Raw genomic sequence first — 25203 nt, 5'->3', positions numbered from 1 at the left:
ACAGGGGATGGGGACAATTAGGAGGGAAATCTGTCCCAAAAGGCTCTAACAAAGGCAATAATTTAAAAAAAAAGAAAAAGGTTGAGAAACACTTTGCTAAAGGAAATCTGGAGTGCAGATATAAATGTGAATGCAGCAGGCACTGTGATAAAGATATAGACAAGGTACAATAAGGACTGAAAGGGAAAGCATTTTTAATCCTACTGGGATGGGACTGAATGAAGAGTCAAAATAGTAATGTAGAAAATGATACTTTATCTTATTCTGAAAGCTAAGAAATCAAGAAGAAAAAGCACATCCTAGTCTGAGAGGCCAATGTAAGCAAAAGCATGAAAGTACAAAACGGTGTAGCTCAGTACCACTGAAGTTCAGGCAATAAAAGAAAAAGCAGGCAATGAAGGAGGCTTGGCATATCAGGTAGGAATATTTTATCAATAGTGGATTAAATGCATAAAGTATTTTGCTTCTCTCCTAAAAAAAATTCTAGAGGCAGGAAGCTTTCAGCTTCAGTTCAGTAGCTCAAAGCTGTCACAGTTGGCATTTCTGAAACGCTATTTGCCTTTTCCTCTGTGTTTGTCATTTCATCCACTCTAGGCAACTGGGGCAATTCCAGACACTCATGTTTAAGATAGGAAAATGGAGAAATTGCATTTATTGTATACATCAATCAACTTTTATCAGGAAAGGAAAAGCTTTCCCAGAATTACATCTCCATCCCTGCCCATTTGCTCATTGGACTGATTTGGGTCACTCAGCCATCGCCAGTCACAAAGGAGACTAACAAAACAGAATGGTCATAACTTGTTCAGACGAAGTATTCCAACACCTCGAGACAGGCATGTTGCTGCTGCAAATTTAATCTCAGTACTGTTGGAAAGAAATACGTGGGGAATAGTTTTAGGCTAAGAAAGAAGTGATCAAAGATCAAATTGTTATTTAGTTCTCTGTAGCTAAGACTAGACATAGAATAAAATTTCAATGTTCTTCAGAAATTATTATTAGAGAGGTGATAAAATTATTGGTGATTTTTATATTCATCTTCATATTTCCAAATTATCAATAGTGAATACACATTAGTCATATAATCAAGAAAAAACCCAAACATTATAATATTTTGAAAGAAACTATTCCCAATAAAAATATTGCCTGGGTAAGAGAACTAGATCATTTTAGGAGCTAAGCTGGTAGAAAAATTAAGTATAGTATATAACACATAGAAAATATGGAAGAAAATTAGTGAGGTCCAAGAGGAGAAAAATATTAAGTGGTTTTCTGAAGCCAACACATACCAGTATTTGAGAGCTGATTGCTAATTTTTTGTTTTGGAACTTTGCAAAGTTGTGTGTAAAGCACAGCGATTATTAAAAATTAAATTATATAAACTTACAGTTAAAGGCAACAAATATTCAAAATAATTACTTCCTAATTATCTTACTGTATTGGACTATCATCTATACTCTTGAGGTTGTCTATTGCATTTGTATGTTGAAAACACTACATAAATGTATGCTAATAAGTATCTCTTCCCAACTCCATGCTCGGGGAGATCAAATCACAGCTTGATATAGTTACAGCAGGAGGATCTACGTCATGAAGATTGGCAAATGCTACAAATCAGAGTTTGATTTATTATTTATTGTTTTGTTAATTATCTATATTTAAATGATGGAAAATATTATTAATAAAAATTAAACTTGAATTTTGTCTTATCTATAAACTATATACTGTAAGTAGCACAAAAATCTAAGGAGGTATTTTTCCATCAGCATTATCACAATAACCACCATCTACCCTCTTAAAACCTCCTCCCATCTCTTCTCTTTAAAAGAAAATATCAAGATTTCTGGATTCCTAAGAAACTGAACTTGCAACTATCATACGACCCAGCAAATGTACTCCTGAATATTTATCCCAGAAAGGATAAAACAACAACAACAACAACAACAACAACAACAACAACAACTTATGTTCACATAAAAACCTATACATGATAGTTTATAACAGCTTTATTTGTAACAGCCCCATAGCAGAAACAACCCTGGCACCCTTCAATGGGTGACTGGTTGAACAAACTGTAATACATCCATACTATGGAATATTATTTAGCAATAAAGTTGAAGCAATTATTGATACATGCAACAATCTGGATGAATCTCCAGAGAATTATGCTGAGTATAAAAAGCCAATACCAAGAGATACTGGTACCAATGGGATACTGTATAATCCCATTTACATAAATGTCTTGAAATGTCAACAGATTAGTGGTTGCCAGGGGTTAAGAAGTGGGCAGGGATGGCAGAAAGTGGGTATGACTATAAAAAAACAATATTAAGTTTCTTTACACTGATGGAAGTGTTCTATATCAATACCCATATCCTGCTTATGACACTGTACTATAGATTATAAGATATTATTATTGACAGAAACTGGATAAAAGATACATGGCATCTCCATATCATTACTTATGACAGCATGTGAATCTACAATTATTCCAACACACAAAGTTTAACTAAAAAATAGAAAAAAGGTCCCAATAGTCTATCTATTGCACAATAACAAATAAAATTATTGCAAGTTGAAAAAAATTAAGCTTTCTTAATTCTCCCTCCTTTCTTTCTGTCTACTCTTCTCACTTCTCTCTTCTCATTGCACATTTTCCTCTTTGATTACATCATCTGTTCTCACATATTCAATTACCATTTACATAATAAAGTTCCCCAAACATGTTCTCTCTTTTCTCTTGAAAATGTAAACTCAACTACTGACTGGCCATACCCCTTGAATATCATATAGGCATTACAAAGTAAGCATTTCTAAAATTTAATGCAAAAGCAATTCAATGGAAAAAGGCTAATCTTTGCCAAAAACTGTGCTTAAGCAACTGGATATTCACATACAAGAAAAAGGAGAAGGAAGGGAAGAAGGCAAGGGAAGGGAAGGGAATCTCCAAGCCTCTTACTTCATGCAAAAATTAACTCAAATGAATTTGAGTTAAACATTGTATCTAAAACTGCAAAGATTCTAGATAAGAACATAAGCAAATATCTTTGTTGCTTTGTATTAAACAAAGATTTCTAAGATACAGCATCAAACACATGGTCCAAAAAGAAAAAATGACCAAGTGGTATTCATCAAAATTAAAAGCTCCTACTGTACAAAACACACTGGTAAGAGAATAAAATAATAAGTGCTGGAAGCCGAGCTACCCAGCCTGAGTGGCAGGGCCCGGGCTGTGGACGGACTGGTGACTGCAGGGCGGCCCGCCGACAGTGAAGCTTCTTGTCCTCCCGCTTTTAAGTAGTTTGGCCTTAAAAGTACCTGGGGTGTTGTCTGTTGGGGAATTGCCCTCGGCAGGCCCCCTGGGAAAAGAACCATTAGGGAAGAATCTAAGGTTCCGAAAGCCCTTGCCATTCCCCTTGGAGACTCCTCTACTTACAGGAAGGATAGCCTAATACATTTGCCAGCAAAGAGGGCCTGTAAAGGAGAGACATACGGATTTTGAAAGCCTCACTCCGGCAACTAAGGAGTGTATCTCTGGGCACAGGTAACTTCAACCCCTAGACCCACCTGGCCCCCCGGAGGCATTCCAGATGATGACTGAGCCTAGTCAGTTAAGCTACAGAATGGTTCATTGGTTCCTAGGTGCATTGTCTCTCTCAGAATGTATGGGGCATGGGTTTCTAGGGCCTTTTCAGCCCCTTTCTGGCACCTCGGACCGAGGCAAACACATTGTTCTTCTGGCCTCATGTGGTTAGAAGGTCATGTCCCTGTAACTGTTCCACTTGAGGTGTTGAGAAATGGAGGGCCTTTCACGAGAACAGCAAAACAAATTGCTTTGTAGATTATAGATAAACGCAGATGCATAATGGAATAATGTAAGAAATTAATCTATACTCAAAGGGTATGCGGGAAAGTTAGGGGAAAATCACCATGTTACTTCTTAAAGGTCGTTTATACATAGGAACATTTTCAAAATTAGGTAATGTTAGAAAAACATAGATGATGTATGCTACAAGGAAATCACTAGCATATCTAATGCCACGTTTACTGCAATAAATCAGCCAGTTCAACACACTGCTGTTGTCTGTGTCCGTTTTTATTTTATTTTTTTATTTTAGCTTTTTATTTTAGTTTTTTTGTTTTTATTTTTATTTTTGTTTTGTTTTATTTTCACTTTTTCACCGACGCCGTTCATCCTTTGGGAACCCCTGGACCTGCTGGAGCTGGACTCCGGCAAATAAGGTATATATTGGGAGAAAATATTTGCAAATATATATAAATATAAATATAAATATATAAAATCTCAAAACTCAGTAAGAAATCAAACAACCCAATAAAAGGTGGTAAAAATATTTGAACAAAAACTTCATCCAAGAAGATACATGGATGACAAATAAGTTCAAGAAAAGATGCTCAACATCATTAATCATTAGAAAAATAAAAATAAAAATTACAAGAAAAATCAATATTGAAAACATTACCATACCAAGTGTTAACAAAGATGTAGACATAAGAACTCTCACTTATTATTAGTGAGAATATAAAATTGTTCAACTATTTTGGGAAACAGTTTGGTAGTTTCTTTAAAAATTAAACATATCCCTATTAATATAATCTAGCCATTCGAACCCTAGGTATTTTCCCAAAAGGGGAAAAAAAACATAATTACATAAAAACTTATACACAATTGTTCCTAGCAACATCAGTGAATCTCCAATTAATGATGCTCAGTGAAAGAAGTAAACTAAGAAGAGTTAAAACTGTGTGTTTCAATTTACATAAAATTCAATAAAATGTAAACTAATCTATAGTGATAGAAAACACATTAATGGTCACCTGGGGGTATCAACACAGAGGAGATGTGTAATCCTGGAAAAGGAGGAAAGGAGAGAGGACAAAGGGGTTCAAGGAAAGGATTGCAGGTGATAGAGTTGCTCTCTACCTTGACTGTGGTAAAGACTTCACAGGTCAAAACATCAAACTGTACTCTTTAAATGTTCAATTTAATATGTCAATTAAACTTAATTTTTTAATGAAGAAAAAAATTATAAGAAAAATGTGATATGGGTAAGGGGAATTAGACAAGACTAGATTTACATTAAAGAGGACATTTTTCCCCCCTGGTATCACAGGCAGAAAAGAGAATATAGCAAACACAAGCTTTTGGGTTTTTTAGTACATAACTAATAGAGTTTTCTTCTTGTGTTTTAAATTTTCTCAGTAAAGTGTGAGGTCTAAGAGAGATCATGGAAATTATAGGAATAAGGTTGTGAGATAAACCCTATGGACAATGGATACAATGGTGGTGTTTCTTCAGGGGAATCTTCCCTGATTTCCATGCAGATGACAAGTCCCTTTTCTACAAGTTATTATATCATCTTCTACCATGCCTTCATAACATACATCACTAGATATATACTTTACATGGATCTGTGTGATTATTTGTTTTACAGCTTTCTCACTCACTAGACTAGATGACACTCTCTAGGGAAGGAAAGATTATTCTATTTTTGTGAACTTCTGTGCTCCCCCTAGCATTCTAGCAGAGGGCATGTGAGAGAGTAGGCCCTCAGAAAACACTACTGAGTGAATGATTCAGGAAATCTACAAGGATCACTTGGCAACATGGATGGTACAGAAGAGACCAGATGCCATAATTTCCCAATGGTATCTATCTGCATGATTTTATTTTTTCAAATAGTGCTTGGCCAGAGGTATACAGGCACTGAAATGATAAACCACTGCATTGGATTACTGTTTCCCCATGGTAGTGCAGTGGGAGACTATCAGGCAAAGACACCGACATGAGATAGATGACAAATATGTTTTAACAAAGAAATCAAATTGAAGATTGAACTTTAACAACTATAATTTTATAAATACTTGAAGGAATTCAATAAAACAAGCCATTGAAAATCAATTCCTTACAAGTGAATAATTGAATATTGAATAATTGATTTCTTCTCTTAAGGCAGTTATGTTACAAAAAAATTAGAATTGAGTCCATCTTAAACATTTAGTTTTTTTCACTCCTCATTTGCATGTACTGTGGTAAAATTACTAATGCAATTATGCTCTTTTTAAAAGTAAAGACTTTATTTTTTAGAGCAGTTTTAGGTTCACAATAAACTTCAGAGGAAGATGCAGAAATTTTCCCAGACACCATCTGCCCCAAAATATGTATAGCCTTTCCTATTATCAACATCATTCACCAGAATGGTAAATTTTTTACTAAGGATGTTCTCACACTGACACATCATAATCACCCAAAGTCCATCCTTCAGTTTTCACCCTTAGTATTGTATGTTCTCTGTGTTTAGAAAATGTATAATGACACATATTTATCATTACACTATTATACAGAGTATTTTCACTACCCTAAAAATCCTCTGTACTCTGCCTATTCATCTCTCCCATCCTACTCCCAACCCCAATCCCGACAACCACTGATTTAAAAAACTTTTTCTTAACCTTTATTTATTTTTGAGAGAGAGAGAGACAGAGACAGAGTGCAAGCGGGGGAGGAACAGAGAGAGAGGGAGACACAGAATCCAAAGCAGGCTCCAGGCTCCGAGCTGTCAGCACAAAGCCTGTCGTGGGGCTTGAACTCACAAACTGTGAGATCATGACCCAAGCTGAAGTCAGACGCTTAACCGACTGAGCCACCCAGGCACCCCAACAACCACTGATTTTTTACTGTCTCCATAATTTTGCCTCTTTCAGAACTTCCTATCATTGAAATCATACAGTACATAACATTTCAGATCAGCCTCTTCACTTTTTTAATATACATGTAAGTTTCCTTCATGTTTCTCATGGCTTGATAGCTCATTTCTATTTAGCTCTAAATTATATTGCATTGTCTGGATGTACCACTATTTATTTATCCATTAATCTACTAAAGACATTTTGGTTGCTTTCAAGGATTGCCTATCATGAATAAACCTGCTACAAACATCTGTGTGTGGGTTTTTATGTGGACGTAAGTTTTCAGCTACTGTGGGTAAATACCAAGGAGCATGACTGCTATATCAAATGTTAAGAGCATGTTCAGTTTTATAAAAGATCTCCAAACCGTCTACCAACGTGGCTGTGTCATTTTGCATTTCTCTCAGCATGGTATGAGTTCCTGTTGCTCCAGATCCTCAACAGCATTTAGTATTCTCATGGATCGTATTATGGATTTGGGGCATTCTAATAGGTGTACTTGTACTTTATTGTTGTTCTAATTTGTATTTCCCTGATGACATATGATGTGGAACATCTTTCCTTTTTTTTTTTAATGTTTATTTATTTTTGAGAGAAAGAGAGAGCACAAGCAGGGGAGGAGGAGAGAGAGAGGGAGACAGAATCTGAAGTAGGCTCCAGGCTCTGAGCTGTCAGCACAGAGTGACGCAGGGCTCAAACTTGAACTCATGAACTGTGAGATCATGACCCGAGCCAAAGTAGGACACTTAACCAACTGAGCCACCTAGGCACCTCTGGAACATCTTTTCATATGACTTTTGTGATCCGTTTGTCTTCTTTTGTGAGGTGTCTGTTAAGGTCTTTGGCCCATTTTTGAATCAGGTTGTTTTCTTAATGTTGAGTTTTAAGACTTTTTTATATATTTTGGATAACAGTCATTTATCAGATGTGTCTTCTGCAAATATTTTCTCCCAGTCTGTAGCTTGCTTTCTTGGTCTCTTGATATTATCTTTTGCAGATAAGAAGTTTTATTTTTTTTATATTTTTAAAAGTTTATTTATTTTGGGAGAGACAGAGACAGTATGATTAGGGGAGGGGCAGAGAGAGAATCCCAAGCAGGATCTGTGCTGCCAGCAAAGAGCCCAATGTTGGGCTCAAACTCACAAAACTGCAAGATCATGACCTGAGCTGAAACCAAGAGTCAGACGCTTAACTGACTGAGCCACCCAGGCACCCATAGATCAGAAGTTTTTAATTAAATCAACCTTATCAATTATTTCTTTCATGCATCGTACCTTTGGCTTTATATCCAAAAAGTCAGATCCATATCCAAGGTTATTTAGGTTTTCTCCTATATTTCAGAAGTTTTAGAGTTTTGCATTTTATACTTAGGTCTGTGGCACTTTTTAGTTAATTTTTGTGAAGGGTGTAAGATCTGTGTCTAGACTGATTTTTTGTGTGCAGATATCCTCTCGTTCCAGCATCATTTGTGGAAAAAGACATTCTTTGTTTCCGTGTATTGTCTTTGTTCTTCTGTCAGTTCCATAGTATCCATCCTCCAACTTTGTTCTTTTCTTTCAATATTGTGTTGACTATTCTGAATCTTTCGCTTCTCCATCTAAACTTCAGAATCAGTTTTTTGATATCCATAAAATAATTTCCTATGATTCTGATTGGGATTGCATTGAATTTATAAATCAAGTTGGGAAGAACTGGTATCTTTACAATATTGAGTCTTCCTATTCATGAACATGGATTATCTCTCCATTTATTTACTTCTTGTTTGACTTTATTCACCAGAGATTTGTAGCTTTCCTCATATAGATCTACATATCTGTTAGATTTATACCTAAGCATTTCCTCTTTTGACATGGTGTTCCATACATTTAACTCAAATTCAATATACTCATTGCTGGTATACAGGAAACCCATTGACTTTTGTATATTAACCTTGTATCCTGCCATATTGCTCTAATCACTTAGTAGCTCCAGGAGTTTTTTGTCAACTCTTTTGGGTTTTCTACATGGGTGATCATGTTATCTGTAAACAAAGATAGTTTTATTCCTCTATTCCCCATATGTATACTTTTTCATTTTCTTGTCTTATCACATAAGCTAGAACTTCTAGTACAATATTGTAAAGGAGTGGTAAGAGGGGATACCCTTGTCTTGTACCTGATCTTAGTAGGATAACTTTAAGTTTCTCACTACTAAGTATTATAATAGCTATAGATTTTTTGTAAATATTCTTTATCAATTTGAGGAAGTTCCCCTCTATAGACTGCAAGTTTTTGATCATGAATGGTATTAGATTTTGTAAAATTGCTTTTTTCTGTGATCTTTTCTTTTTTATCCTATTAATGTGATGGACGCATATCTGAAATGAATCCCACTAAGTTGTGGTGTATGATTCTTTTTATACACTGTTGTATTCAATTTACTACAATTTTCTTGAGTTTTTGCATCTATGTTCATGAGACAAATCAGTCTTTCATTTTTTCTTTTTTGTTTTTGTCCGGTTTTGATATTATGGTAAGGCTGACTTCAGAGAATGAGTTAGGAAATATCCCTTCTGCTTTTATCTTCTGAAAGAGATTGTAGAGAATTGGTAAAAATTTTCCCTTAAATTTTTGGTATAATTCATTGGTGAACCTACCTAAACCTGGTGCTTTCTGTTTGGGAAGGTTATTAATTATTACTCAATTTCTTTAAAAGATATAAGCCTCTTTGAATTCTCTATTTCTTCTTGTATGAATTTTGGAAGCTCATGTCTTTCAAGGAATGGGTCCATTTCCTCTAAGTTATTAAATTTGTTGATGTAAAGATGTTCATAGTATTCTTGTATTATCATTTTAATGACAATAGGATTTATAATGATGTCCCCTCTTTTTTTTCAGATGCTAATAATTTGCATCTTCTTTCTTTTTTTCTTAGTATGGTTAGAGGCTTATCAATTTTATCTGTTGATCTTTTCAGTAAGCTAGCTATTGGTTTCATTGATTTTCTCTATTGATTTTCTGTTTTCAATTTCATTGTTGTCTCTTATTTTTACTTTTCTTCTGCTTACTTCAATTTAATTTGCTCTTTTTTTTTCCCAGTTTCCTAAAGTGGAAATTTAGATTTTTGATTTTAGATCCTTCCTCTTTTCTCTTTTCCTAAAGTTTATGTATTTTGAGGGGGGGGGGGGGGGTAGAGAGAGACTCCCAAGCAGGCTCCAACTCAGTACAGAGCCCAACGCCAGGCTTGATCTCACAACTGCGAGGTCATGATGTGACCCAAAATCAAGAGTCAGCCACTCAACCAAGTGAGCCACCTAGGTGCCCCAGATCTTTCCTCTTTTCTAGTATATGTATTCAATGCTATAAATTTCCCTCTAAGACCTGTTTTTTGCTGCATCCCACATATTTTTATAAGGTGTGTTTTCATTTTCATTTCATTCAACTTTTTTCTTAATTTCTCTTGGGATTTCTTCTTTGACTCAAGTGTTATTTAGAAGTGTGTTGTTTAATCTTTGCATATGTTGAGATTCTAGTTATCTTTCTGCTATTAATTTCTAGCTTAATTCCTTTGTGGTCTGAGAGCAGATATCGTATGATTTCTATTCTTGAGAATGTGTTAAGGTGAATTTTATGGCTCAAAATATATTCTGTCTCCCTAACTTGAGAAAGATATGTATTCTGCTATTGTTGAATGAAGTACTCAATAGATGTCAGTTATATCCAGTTGACTGATGGTATGGAGTTCAAATATGTCCTTGCTGATTTTCTGCCTGTTAAATCCTTCCACTTCTCATAGAGGGGTGTTGAAGTTCCCAACTATGATAGTAAATTCTTCTATTTCCCCTTGTAGTTCTTTCAGTTTTTGCCCCACACAGTTTGACGCTCTGTTGTTAAATGCATACACGTTAAAAATTATTATGTATGTCAGTCGGTTGACTGTGTGACTCTCATTGTTGGCTCAGGTCATGATCTCATAGCTCACGAATTCAAGCCCTGCATTGGGCTCCACGCTGACAGTGTGGAGCCTCCTTGGGATTCTCTCTCTCTTTCCCTTTCCCTTTGCCCCTCCCCTGCTCGCACCTTCTCTCTTCAAATAAATAAATAAACTTTAAAAAAATTAGTTTAAAAAATAAATAAACTCAAAAAAAGAACTGTTATGTCTTCTTGAAGAAGTAACTAACCCCTTCATCATTATGTAATTCCCTCCTTTTTCCTTGATATCTTTCCTTACTTTGAAGTCTGCTGTTTCTGAAATTAATATAGCTACACCTGTTTTCTTTTGATCAATGTTAGTATGACACATTTTCCTTCATCTATTTACTTTTAATCCATATGTGTCTTAATATTTATCGTGGGTTTTGTGTAGGCAGCATATAGTTAGGTCATGTTTTTTGATCCACTCTGATAATCTGTCTTTTAATTCATGCATTTAGACCAATGACATTGAAAGTAATTATTGATATAGTTGAATTAATATCTACCATATTCATTACTGTTTTATATTTGCCACCCTTCTGCTTTGTTTCTATTTTTGTCTTTCACTAATTTTCTGCCACCTTTCAGGATTTTTTTAGCTTTGATTTTCTGTAGTTTGAAAATGATATACCTAGGCCTGTTGTTCTGTTTGACATTTATCCTGCTTTGTATTCTCTGAGTTTCCCAGATCTATTGTTTGGTGTCTGACATTTATTTGGGGTAAATTCTCAGGCATTATTGTGTCAAATACCTCTTCTGTCTCATTTTCTTTCTTCTGATATTCCCGTTTTGTGTATGTTACACCTTTTGTAGTCGTTCCATAGTCATTGAATATTCTGTTCTGGGATGTTCTTTCATTTTTACAGTCTTTTTTTTTTTCTCTTTACTTTTTGGTGGTTGAGGATTCTATTGATACATCTCTAGTTCAGAGTTTCTCCAACCATCTCTAGTCTCCTAATAAGCCCATCAAAGACATTCGTTTTTTCAGTTCTGTTACATTCATTTTTTTTTAATCTCTAGAAATTCTTTTCAGTTCTTTCTTAGGATTTCTCTCTGCTTGCACTGCCCATCTGTTTTTCGCGCTGTCTAACTTTATCTATTAGAATGCTTAACTATAAACATAGTGGTTTTAAATTATGTGCCTGCTAATTCCAACATCCCTACCATGTTCAGTTCTGATGCCTGCTCTCTTCAAATTGTGTTTTTCGCTTTTGATATGCCATATAATTTTTTTTTCTTGATAGCCAAACATGATGTACTGAGGAAAAGGAATTGCAGTAAATCGGCCTTCAGTAATGTGGTGGTGAGGTATAAGGAAAAAGAAGTGTCCTATGTCCTATGAGTAGGTCTTCTAGTAGCCCTGTCCCTGTCTGTGAACTTCATAAGTGTTTCTCAGATATTTTTCTCCCTTCTTAAGTGGGACAAGATGGCTAGAGTGAGTTGAAGTTGGGTATTCCCATCCCTAGATCAGTTAGAATCTGGTTAAATAGTTTCCCTGAAGGCAAGCCTTGTTAAGAAGAACAGAGAGTTCTGGCTTATTTCAAAATGGTTCCTTTCCCCCTCCTTTGGCCAAAAGCACCAGGGAATTTTTCTCAGATATCTAAGGATTCTGGTTGAGCTCTCAGAGGTAAATCACATAATATTGTGGGGGTCTTTCTATGACTGTGTCCTCCTGGAGTTTTTAACTCTCAAAGATGTCCACACTGAGCCTCCAGCAGTTCACCAATTACTGGTCTGGTTTCCCTGTCATGGCACTGGATCCCATGGTTATTTCTACAGCACTTTCTGCTTGTGAGTCTATGTTGTGATAAGCAGCAACTCCCTGTATTCACATGTCTCTCCAATCTTGGCCTGCCCTGTGTCCTCCCTTCTCTTAAGGATACAAAAGGAGATACTGACTTTCAAGTCTGTTCTGCTTCTTCTTTCTTGTTAGGAAAGAAGGGTGACTTACATGCAGAAACCAGAATTTCCTCCAACAAAACACTTTTAATAAAAAAATACATAATGGTTTATTTGAAGAAACCATCATGAAGAAAACACATGGGGAAGGCATTCCTTTTGGAGAATGTGTGGTAATTCTCTACATTTCAGTGTATCCTTACCCTTTCAATAAGACCTTGAAGCGCCTCTCATAAAAAATGTTGGTTGCATTTCTTTGTCTCTTAATCTGGGTTGGGTTTATTGCTTGCTTTAGCCATTGATATGACAAAATGAAGATGTGATAGTGCAAGAGTAGACTTCAAGAGGACTTGCACAGCACCTTCTGGGTTCCACCTGTGCCAAAGCTAGCTGGCTGGAAGCTGGCAAAAACGTAGAGTACAGGAAAGTTAACTCAGCCAAACCATCCCGGACCAGTCATTTCCTCTCCCAATGGTCTTTTCAGAAGGACAAGACTGGAACAGATTTTGTAGCTACAGATAATAACAGTAGGGTGTAAGGATGCCAGGGTGAAGGCACTAGGAAAAGAGGGGTGAGAGGGAGAGCCCTAGTGCCACAGTGGCTGAGTTTTGCCCTATTAACATCCCATTCTCAAATGGAGAAGTGAAAGGGCACCTAACTCAGGAGAAGACTATTTCAAAGATGTACTCTTTTGCCATAATTTTTACAATAAAGTTATGTGATGTTCTGTATTCCTAAATAATTATCCTGACATTATGACATTTTTATAAGATATCTGACTAAAGACCTGTAAATGTGTTTTTAAATATTAGCTATAATTAGCATATATATTTACATCATATTTTGCTTTTACCATATGTTAAGAACGCCTGTTGCTTTTACTGATTCAGCATTCATCCCGTTTTCTGTTCTCTCTACTTCCAGTGGGAAATTCATTCTCTAGTGTTGGAATAGAGATGAACCCCATAGGAGTGAGCACAAAACCGAGGCTTGGCTAATCAGAATGTCCCATACCCCTAATTGGTTCGGGAGTAGATCTAGGATCCAACTTATGCAAAGCTAGTCCTCTCTAGGAGTTCTCTGCAGTATTCACTGAAAACAACTGTCCTTTCCCATTGGGTTACTAATCTGGTAAGATGTGAGCCTGAGGAATCTAGAGCCATCTTGCCCTTTACTTGTGAGAGAGCTTGTTGAGGGAAAGAAGAGTGCCCTGATCATATCATTTAAGTCCCTGGACCCAATCCTGGCTGAAGCTTATGTGCCAGTGGACTTTCTAGCTATGTGAGCCAATAAATCCCCTTTAATGTCTAATGCAGTTTCAATTGTGTTTCCATCTCTTGCAACAAATGATTTCTAACAAATATATCATGGCTTTGGGATATTGGTAACTACCTCATCTATCCTGCACGCATTAACCTGCTTGATCAAGAACTGACTGTATTATTTCCTGAAATGACACACTCAAGACACATCTCAAGAGAAAGCACTCCCAGCCAAGCCTCTGAAATTGCTACCCAGGAAACTATGAGAGCCTATACGTGCAAGAAACATCTCAGAAAAAAAGTACAGAAATGGATGGAAAGTACATAAGAAAGATACAAGAAAAATAATATCTAACAACAACAACACTGGCACAAAGAATAAGAAATGATTAATTCAAACAAGAAGTAAGTGAATCCATTTGTGTCATATGTATGTTCATGGGTAACAGTGAAAGTTTGTGGAGAGCTAGTTAATCAGGATTGTACAAAGTCTGACAATTCTAGAAATTGAGAGGAAAGTGAGAAAGGGGAGAGGAACCTGCTTCCCATAAAACAACGCTACATGCAAGTTTTCCCCATTTTCCCTCAGCATTTCTCTTACTAGATGACACTGTGTACTGGATGGCTTGGGTGTCCACTGTCAGCACTGCTGTGCCCAGGAGCCGTTCTTATTGTTTTAATCATGATTACGTAAAGAAAAAAAGAAAGAATCCCAGCACATCCCTTACCAGTCTGTATCTTAAAACTCTCCCAGAGGCAATTTATGGAAATCACCTGCCTTCAGTCATGTCCCATTGCTTCGGTAGAAGGCCAGTGGCAAGTGAACAAAATCTCTCTTGGTCACTGACATTTCATCTGAGGCACTTCTTTGGGGAAAGGAGAGCGGCACCAAGTTATAGACGAGGCCCCCTTATTATAAAAGTTTCTGGGCAATGCAGCTATTTCCATATCCCTGAAGAATGGCTCAGAGAATCAGTTCTGTCAACAGAGTCCCTAGAGTGGAAAAGTGTTCAAGCAGTAATCAATTCTTAAAAGGGAAGCACCTGATTATTCACTGTTTATGTAAAAATAAGAAGGAAGGAATCCTTTAAAAAAAAAAAGTCTTACAATCACCTTGTATTTTAGTATTAAAAGTTCAGGGATCTTCAGAGACATTAAATATGAAAAGAGCCCTGAGATGTAGATAAGAAGAAAGATATTGTATCTATTTTATGGCTGTGGAATCTGAAATACAGGGAGGTATGCCTTACTTACTCAAGCCATAAAGTAACCAAGTAACAGAGCCAGGATTTAAGCTAACATCTCCAGAAGTTACTCAAGTGTTCATTTATTTAATAAACCACAACTGAGGGGTGCCTGGGTGGCTCAGTCAGCTGAGCGTCCGACTCTATATTTTGACTCAGCACATGATCCCAGGGTCATGGGATTGAGCCCCGTGTCTGGCTCCATGCTGAGCATGGAGCCTGCCTAAGATATTCCCCTTCTCTCCCTCACTCTCTCTCTCTCTCTCTCTAATAAAAAATTAAATAAGCAAACAAACGCCACAACTGACCACCTATTAAATTTTTGCTACCACTTCAGTACTGGAGATACAAGCTTATATCTAAAATTACATTGCTTTTACCAATTTATATTCTGGTGTAATTTCTTGAGTGGAAGAAAGGGTAGCATTAAAATCAACATGTTGAGAATTGCTTAAGACAGCATGTTGTAATACAGCATGTGTACAATAGAATGAAAGAATACTTTAAGCAATGGACACATGAACAAGTACAGAGAACAGCAGAAACCCTAAGCAAGGAATGGTCAATTCAAGAAGTTGGAGAATTAAAAATAAAAAAGCCTTCCTAGCATTGATGTGATATAAGAGACAGGTGTTGAAATATGAGTAGATTGGGGTAGCAAGTGAATGATGAGCCCTAATAGCAAGAGCAAAGAGTGTGAGGAGAGGCATGGAGATCATATATGAAATCATCAGACATTCATGGAGGATCTATAATGACACATGAAGAATAAAAGACAAGCAATTCTTTTCAAGGACATGTTAGCACTTTTCCTTAGTCCTATGATACCACCCCACACTTCAGAGAACTTGTCTTTGGTCCTTAAATATCTATTCCCACCATACCTCTTCCATTAATTGTCATTTTTCTTCATTTCTCTCTGGCTTACAGAAGATGAAAACTACAACCAAGAAATCCTACCTAACTCCTAAACTAGGAGTTAAAACTAAGTATAACAGTATTTCAATAATTCCAGGAGACTGGAGAAGAAAAATAAATTGTCCTGAAGGTGTATATTTGTGTATAGTTGTACATAAATACGAATACTTTTTTTCCTTAAAAATTATCAAGAAACTAAAGTCAAGATAAACGCTTGCCTTTATTGTAACTATAAGAAGATCATGATACACACTTTATTTTTGACGACTGAGCTTTGTCTGAATCAGCTCTTATTTACACTACATAGACAGGAGGCTCTGATACCCTTGTGGTAAATTTACAAAGCCTCCCATCATCGTGTTTCATGTACTTTCTCATATTAACCCAATATTGTAGCTTTCTAAATTATATCTTTTATAGTATTCATGAAGTTATTTTTTTCATTCAAGACATACATCTCCAGATCACTTTATATTTAAGTTATGAATTTAGGCACTGCCTCTGGTACAGTTTCATGTACCAAAACTGCACTCAGTATCTCCAATTCATCTTTTGGGCATTAAGACAGGGTACAAACAAATATATTCATTTAGTCACTACCATGTAATTCTTTGCTTCTGCAAGAACCCACTTTGGCTAGAGACATGCGCTGAATTAATCAAACACCCTTGACTGGCTCTTAGTGATGGAAGATTAAATATTAACTTTTCTTTCAGCTGTTAGTAAAGTTCCTCCATCAAATTATATATTTCTCATGGTCTCTTGTGTCAGGGTAGTAATTTTTATTGTCTGTAGTTCTCAAACTTTTGGCCTCAGGATTCTGTTGTATTCCTAAAAATTACTGAGGACCCCCAAAAGGCTTTCATTTGTGTAAATTGTACCTATCTATATATAAAATTGTATAAAATACCTATCTATATAAAAATATATATATATATCTATACATAAAAACTAAAGTTAGGACATTTAAAAAATATTTATATATAAATCCACTTAATATTTATATATAAATCCACTATAAACCAATAACAAACTCATTATATGTCAATATGAAAAACATATTTGTGAAAAATAACTATATTTTCCAAAATAAAAGCAATTAGTAAAATAAAGTGGTATTTTTGTTTTTATTTAGTTTTGCGTATCCCTTTAGTTTCTAGAATACAAGTCAAATAGATAGAAGTCAATTTGATAACTCTTCTCTGCTTCTTCATTCAATGAAGAATAATTGTTAAAAATAATTAATAATTAATGTATTTACCCAATAAGTAACAATTCAATATGCCCACCTTTCTAGTACTGTTTGCAGCTGGGAATTCAGTGGTTAAAATTTAGAAATAACTCATACACTCATTGAACTTATGTCCTCACTGGGGAAACAGACAAGACACAAGTAAATAGACAAAATCAATTATGATAAGCATGATGAAGCATATACACAGGGGCTGAGATAAAGCCTAGCCAGGGGTACCCGCATTAGACAGAGTGATGAGGAAAGCCATCTCTGATGAATGTAACTTGAAACTGAGACATAAAGTCAAGAAGGATCTATGGGACAAAGAATTCTGAGCAAATGAAACCATATAGGCAAATGCCTTGAGTCTAGGGAAAAGACTCAGGGGGATGAAAGAAGATTGCAATGTAGTGAGTAGGAGAGATAGTAACATAAAATAAATTTGGAGATACAGTCAAGGACACAAGCATTCAGAGTTTTTGTGGGCTGTCTGCTAAAGATATCACGAGAGTTAACTGAGAAAATATACGTGAAACCACATCAAGGAGGGGGCTAGCACATGAGGAGTGCTCAATACATGTAAATTATTAAGGTCACAACCACCTCTTCACCAATAATCCCAAGAAGACAGCAAATAGATAACAAGAGATGAGAACTGGAACAATCCTCTGAAGAGGTGGTTGGTCTCTATTTGGAGCGAATCTTGGCTTGTTAAGGGCTCTAGAGAATTTTTACCAAAATAATTAGTGACTTTTCTAGTTAAAGGTTATCATTTTCAGAAAGAAAAAAAATCCTGAGAGAGGGATTATAATGCTCAAGTTAACATCTCACAACCCTGCACCTCCTCGCTTTCTCCCATATACATGCAAATGCATGTGTGTGCGCCCTCACGCACACACACATACACACACACACACACACACAGAGCATGCACACACATGCAGGTTAGGGTTTTATTTTTTTTTCCACTTTGTTTCATCTTATAATAAGGATGAACTGCTTTCTCCCTATTCCCAACCTCCAAGGTCTGGGTTGCAAGTGCCTTCTCTACAAGTGTACTGTTTTAAAAATGGTCCCATTAAATATGCATTTGCTGTTGAGTTTCTGAGATTGCTTAGGGACTATTTCTTTTCAGAATAAATCACTTTCAACAGCATATTTAATATGAGATGCGGGTATCTGTCCTACTCATCAGAGTAATATTTTTTTTTAAGTCTAGAATTATCCTGGGAGTATTCTCAGCTACATTTTTCTCTTGTTGGGTATTTTACCAAGCTAGTGAGTTTTTTATTGGGATGTTAGTTTTGATCTCCTGATATTCTGTCTAGTTGATTTGACAATGATTAGGTGACAGGTGCACATTCTTTGCATTATGATTGCCTTTACTTCTGGCTTCCACTCTTTCCTCTCTTTCTAGTCTTGGACAATAAATCAGCCAGGATAGGCAAAGTTATGCTGTAGTAACAAATAACCCCAAAATATAAGTAGCTTACACTGACAGCTTATTTCCTACTCACTTCCCATTATTTTCACTCTGGAATCCAAGTTGACTAAGCAGCTTTCATCTGGAATATTCCTGGTCTTACATCAGAGGGAAAAAGAGCACAGAGACCTATGACTTGACTCTGACCTCTGTGTTACTCAGAGTAACACATGTCACTCTCACTCACATTAATTGGCCAAAAGAAATTACATGGGCGGGACTGACACTGATGGGGCAGGGAAGTATAATCCTTTTACAAGGAGGCATAGTAAACATCTGTGAGAAATAGAAGAGTATAGTGCAGGCCAGTTTCACCAAGGAGCAATCTACGCATTCTGGAGGGAGAAGTTGAAAAAACATATGGGCTCCGGAATCGGTAAGACCTAGTTTTTGATTCTGGCTTTACTACATAATAACTACATTATGTCAGACTAATTATTTCTAATTTTTAGCCTTGTGCTTCCTTATCAGAAATAGAGTGATAATAATAGTCTCAAAGAACCACTGTGCAAATCAGAGACAATATATGTAAAGCAGTGTCTAATCCACAGAATTGTTTAATCTATTTTAGGTTTTACCTTGAATTGCTTGATCTATTTCTCTATTCCAATTCTGTATAATATACATTGCAATGCGACTTTTCCCTACCATTCTACTGCTCTGTTTAAGCCCATAGACTACTTACTTGCCAAAAGGACATTACTTAGAACTTAGCCTACTTGATGTCACATTCACCACCACTGATCATTTCTGTGCTGAAAGTCTTTCCTCTTCCTCCAAGGCTTATGCTGTGCCTTTAAACTTTACCAACTGCTTCCTTTCCAGCTCCTCCTTTCTTTTTTTTTAAATAATTTTTTTATGTTTTATTTTATATTCAAGAGACAGAGAGACAGTGTGTGAGCAGAAGAGGGGCAGAGAGATGGAGACAAAACCTGAAGCAGGCTCCAAGCTCCACCTGTCAGCACAGAGCCCAATGCAGGGCTCGAACTCACAAGCAGTGAGATCATGACCTGAGCCAAAGTCGGAACCTTAACCTTAACCTTAACCTTAACCTTAACCTTAACATTAACCAACTGAGCCACCTAGGCACCCTCAGCTCCTCCTCTTTCTTCTTCTCCTGTACTTAGTGCTGACTTTGCCAAGATCTAGCCTGGACTGTCTTCTAAAACTATACCTCTCCCTTGTGAGACAGATGCAGAGGTAATAGCAGATATTTCATAGCCAGGGAGTTCTGGATCTTGATCTGACTTCTGCTACTTACTCCTGTACAGCCTAATTCACCATTTCTTCATTAGCAAATCAAGATTCAAAGATTTACTGGAAATATTAAATGATAAAATCTATATGCAGTAACTAGCACTGTGCTTACTACACACATCAAGTGTGTAACACATTTTACTTCCCTCCTCTGTCCATACCTGCCTTAAAATCTTCTGCAAATTCTACCACTTAACGTGGAAGGTATTCAAAATCATAGTTGCCGCCTTTTCTACTTGATTATTTCAAGAGGAATAGGTCTCAATAAGTAATGTGTTTACAGAAAATTTCATTTTCTTAAGACTGTGTTTTGAAAGAAGACTTATACATACACAAGAGAACATACATAACACAAAAGAATCTATTTCTAACTGTATTTACCTCAGATCTTAGTATAGTATAATTGCCATAGACAATGAACAGGTAAGAGTTTGAGATTTAGTGTTAAACTACCTTGGTTCAATTATTGGCTCCAACATCCTATTTCTGTGACCCCAAGCAAGTCATTTAACTCCTCTTTAAATTTACTTATCTGTAAAATGGGTATAACAATGCTAATAATCTCACTGGAATGTTGAGAGGGTTCAATTTGTTTATATAAGAAAAGTACTTAAAGAATTAGCTGGCATGTAATAAGCACTCAGTAAGTATTAGCTAGCATCATCATCCATAGAAATTATATTGCTGGGAAGAGAGCTTTTGCATTGCCTATCAAGACATTATCACTGCTCAATTAGGAGTTACCCTCCTCATTCCTCATTGAAGACTGCTGTATGTTCTAGTTCCCTGCTTTACCATTTTCTCTCCTTCCACTCCAGAATAGCAAAGTATTTGCTTCTGGCCTCAAAGGGATGTCAGGAGGATTCATGAGATAACATCCATAAGGCACTTTGAGCCCTTGGAAGCAAGGTGTTTGATAAATAAAAGGTTATTACCATTGCTAGTGATATCTTATATTACTCTAGCCCTTCTCAGCCCAGAGGGATCCTGAAATGGTTTGCAAAACTTGAAGCGCAAATAAGAATCATTCAGTAACATCTGAGATGAAGCAGTCACTGCACATATAACCATTGATTCTTTAGAGCCTCTAGTGATCAAAACCCAATGGTTCTACCAGGGGCAAAAAAAGCACTGAAATTGATTCAAAAGGTGCTTTGAGATATCAAGTACTGTAGGGGTCAGTTCATTGAGCAGAACAGGAGCCAGACACTGGCTCAGACACTCAAAATTATGTGGAAAATCACAAGTCAATAAGAGAAACCAGCAGGTCAAATTCTAGACTAAACGAGGATGAGGTATGGCTCAATATGAAATTCCCTTAGGGTTTCCTGGCCATATATTGAAAGTCTACCCTCCATATAACAAGTTGTGCCTTTAAGACAATCCAAACTAAACAAACAAGAGCCTGAAAATATGCACACATGTCCCCAGTCCTTCAAAGCAAATCCCTCCAAAGCACTCTGTTAGAGCAAAAACCAATTTAAAGTACATCAGCCTTGAACCCAAGCTGCCCTATATGGACTGTTCACCTAGTTTTAGTTGAACTCTTGAGAGTCCACTAATTCTGCCTTATCTATTACAAAGAATCTCTTAACCAAACCTTGGGCATACTTCCCTCTTCATTTCAGCCTAAAGCCATGACTCTGAAACTTGACTCTCCATCATGTGACTCTTTGGGACTGCTCACTGATATTCATTTACTGTATGAAGGTTCAGGCTAGGCACTGAGGGGACCTGCAGTCAGGGCTTCTAGTATCAACCATCGTACAGAAATAGCACTGCATCATATACATCCTATCAAGTGGGAGTAAGACAAATGTTTGCAGCCAGATGTATCCTATCTGGTACAGCCAAAGAAAAATAGTAAAGTTTTAACTTTAGGCTCCTGATTCCATCTGCCTCACTAAGCCTGCCTTCCCATACTTACACCACAAAGAAATTTCAAAAATACACTTGAAATGTTGAACAACAGGCATAATGGATTAGTAGTATCTCTACCAGTTTTAAAAACAAATCTACTAACATATAGTAATTTTTAAAGTTTGGGAAAATGAAATAAAAAAAAAACAAATGGGGTTACTGTATATTACATTTGGGCATGACAATATTTGAGGAAAAAACTAGATGTTTACCTTATAGTCTACAGCAAAGATAAATCCACAGAGATGTAAGATTTAAATTTTTAATGTTTTATTTATTCTTGAGAGAGAGAGAGAATAAATAATGTTTTATTTTATTTATTCTTGTCAGCACAGAGCCCGACCTGGGGCTCAAACTCTCAAGTCGTGAGATCATGACCTGAGCCAAAGTCAGACCCTCAACCAACTGAGCCACCCAGGTACCCCAACAGAGATGTAAGATTTAAAAGGGTGGGAAAAAGGCTTTAAAAACCCTGGAAGAAAATATCAGAGAATTATTGTGTGATCTCAGGGTGGGTGTTGTCAATTTTAGTGTGATATTAAATCTAGGGATGATATATAAATTTTTTTAATATTATTACATAACATAATAAAACCATAGACCATCAAAATGTGAAGGTAAAATAAGTAACAAAAGAGAAAATGTTTGTAATTTAAATGAAAAACAAAAGGTTATCATCATTAAAGGTAAAACATGCCTATAAGATAACAGGGAACATCATAAAAACCTAAGAAAAAAAAATGGACAAAGGAGAGGTAGAAGATGAGGTATAACAAAAACACAAGATCCTTCACATCATTAATAAACAACTCTCTAGACATTAAAACAGGCATCAGTTTTGAAGAGTGTTAATGGAAATACAGAGCAAAAGGCCTTCACATAAAGTTGGTAGGGACAGAAACTGGTACAATGTTTTTCCAGGTAGTTTTCCAATATCAAAGTTTACATGGGTCTGTAGTTTCATATAGCATCTTCAATTCTAGTAATCTATTCCAAAGATATATCAGCACAAGTATATTTGAATAGGAGAAAAGTTACTTATTAGAGCAATGTTAATAGTAAAGAAAAACTGGAAATCTCTTTAATGTTTATTATTATCAATTAGAAATGATGCAGAGATATATGTACATAAACTACTTGAAAATTTAAAATAAGGTTGAATCGCATTTTTGAAAAAACAAATACACACACGTGTGTGTGTGTGTGTGTGTGTGTGGTATGTTGTGTGTCTGCGTGCGTATATGTGTGTGTGTGTATATATATATATATATATATATATATATATATATATACATACACGCACACACATATTTGAAAAGATGCAAACCAAAATGTTACTAGTGGTCACCTTTGGGGCACAGGATGGCAGCACTCTTTGTGTATTTTAGGGTTATTTTTGTTCAATTTTTTTATTAGAAACATGTATGTTTTTTAAAATCAATAAAAGATACAAATAAAGTCAAAGTAAGAACATGTGAGCAGGTTATGGAACAGAATTTATAACAACGTAATATTTGAAATAACATTAAATATCCAAAATTAATACTCTGAAAATCTCTATGGAGATCTATTATCAGTAGTTAACTCTGAAAGTGGAATTATGGTGGGATTTTACCATAATTTTTAAGTATAGTTATACACTCTTTACAGCATCTTATTTTATTTTTATTTTACTGTATCATTCAACACCAGAAAATATAAAAATGTGACCATAAATATTGTCCTCAAGCTGAATCTCTGCACTGTGCTGGCCACCATGACTGAAGAGTTTTGGGTGACCCAGGGGTATCTTCTTATCTCTCTAGACCCAAGCTTCCTTTTTCAAGATCATAGTGATAACATTAGCCTCGGGGCGCCTGGGTGGCGCAGTCGGTTAAGCGTCCGACTTCAGCCAGGTCACGATCTCACGGTCCGTGAGTTCGAGCCCCACGTCAGGCTCTGGGCTGATGGTTCAGAGCCTGGAGCCTGTTTCCGATTCTGTGTCTCCCTCTCTCTCTGTCCCTCCCCCGTTCATGCTCTGTCTCTCTCTGTCCCAAAAATAAATAAACGTTGAAAAAAAAATTAAAAAAAACAAAAAACAAAAAACAAAAAAAACACATTAGCCTCTCACTACATTTGTGCAGTTTAAGGGTGAATTGGAAACAATGCCTTGACTTGTCCTAAAAGCCAGTACTACAAAAACATTAAAGCACTTGGAACTGAGCCGAAAACTCAGTAAATATACCCAAGTTTCTAATTATTCAGGATTGAACGTTGACTAATATAAATAATTATGACTTATTTGAGTGCATCATTAACTTTCATTCAGTCACCAAGACTTAGATGCATTATCTCTACCTCTAGGGAGTATTTCTGATTTTCCTCCAACCCACCCATCTATCTCACTCCAAGCTGGATGAGATGCCACTTAATATGCACTTTCCAAACTCTGTATAGGTCTTTCCATTCATTTTTTCATTTCATTAGGCAGACTTTCATTCCTTCAACATACTTTCACCACGCACTCTTAAAGAGGTTCTTGAGATACAATGGTAAGTAATACAAGAGGCCCAGGCCTTCTAGAAGCTCACAGTTCAGTAGTGGAAGCCAACACTAATCAAATTTAAAAATATACACTTAGAAAGTTTTTTTTTTAATGTTTATTATTTTGGGAAGAGAGAGAGAGCAGGGGAGGGGGAGAGAGAGAAGAGACACAGAATCTGAAGCAGGTCTGAGCTGTCAGCACAGAGCCCAACATAGGGCTTGAATTCATGAGCTATGAGATCATGACCTGAGACAAAGTCGGACGCTTAACCAACTGAGTCACCCAGGCACCCCCAAAAATATACACTTAAAAACAGTGATGAATATTATGAAAGAAAACTATGCAGGGCAACAAAATTGCAAAATGAAGGGGCTAACCAGCTTATTTTACAATATTGTAAATAGTTCTTCCACTAAACTGTAAGGCTCCAGAAAACAGAGACTTTTTGTCTTATCTGTCTTGTTTTTTGTCGTGTTTTTTCAGCTTTGTAGTTTTTGTACTTGTTTTTTTCCTTTGTCTTATTTTTTCAGCTTTGTACCACACCCAATAGACAATAAACACTCAGCTTCTGTCTAACTGAATTGAACTGATTGGAATTTTTTTTTGTATATTCCACAGTGGCCCATTAATCAGAAAAGTGATTGAGCCACAAGATAATCACTGTTTCAGCCACGCAGCCTTGATATTCATTTACAGTAAGAACCGTTGATGCTTCAGACTGAGCCCCTTTCCTTATTCAGACTGATTATTGTTATTACCAAGTTTATTGTCCATGGCCACTGCATTGTAGGTGGGCAGCAT

This window comes from Panthera pardus, unplaced genomic scaffold (assembly GCF_024362965.1).
Source record: "Panthera pardus isolate Hobbes unplaced genomic scaffold, ASM2436296v1 HiC_scaffold_12, whole genome shotgun sequence".
NCBI lineage: Eukaryota > Metazoa > Chordata > Mammalia > Carnivora > Felidae > Panthera > Panthera pardus.
The sequence above is the reverse complement of the archived record's forward strand: the minus strand, read 5'-3'. Positions refer to the sequence as shown.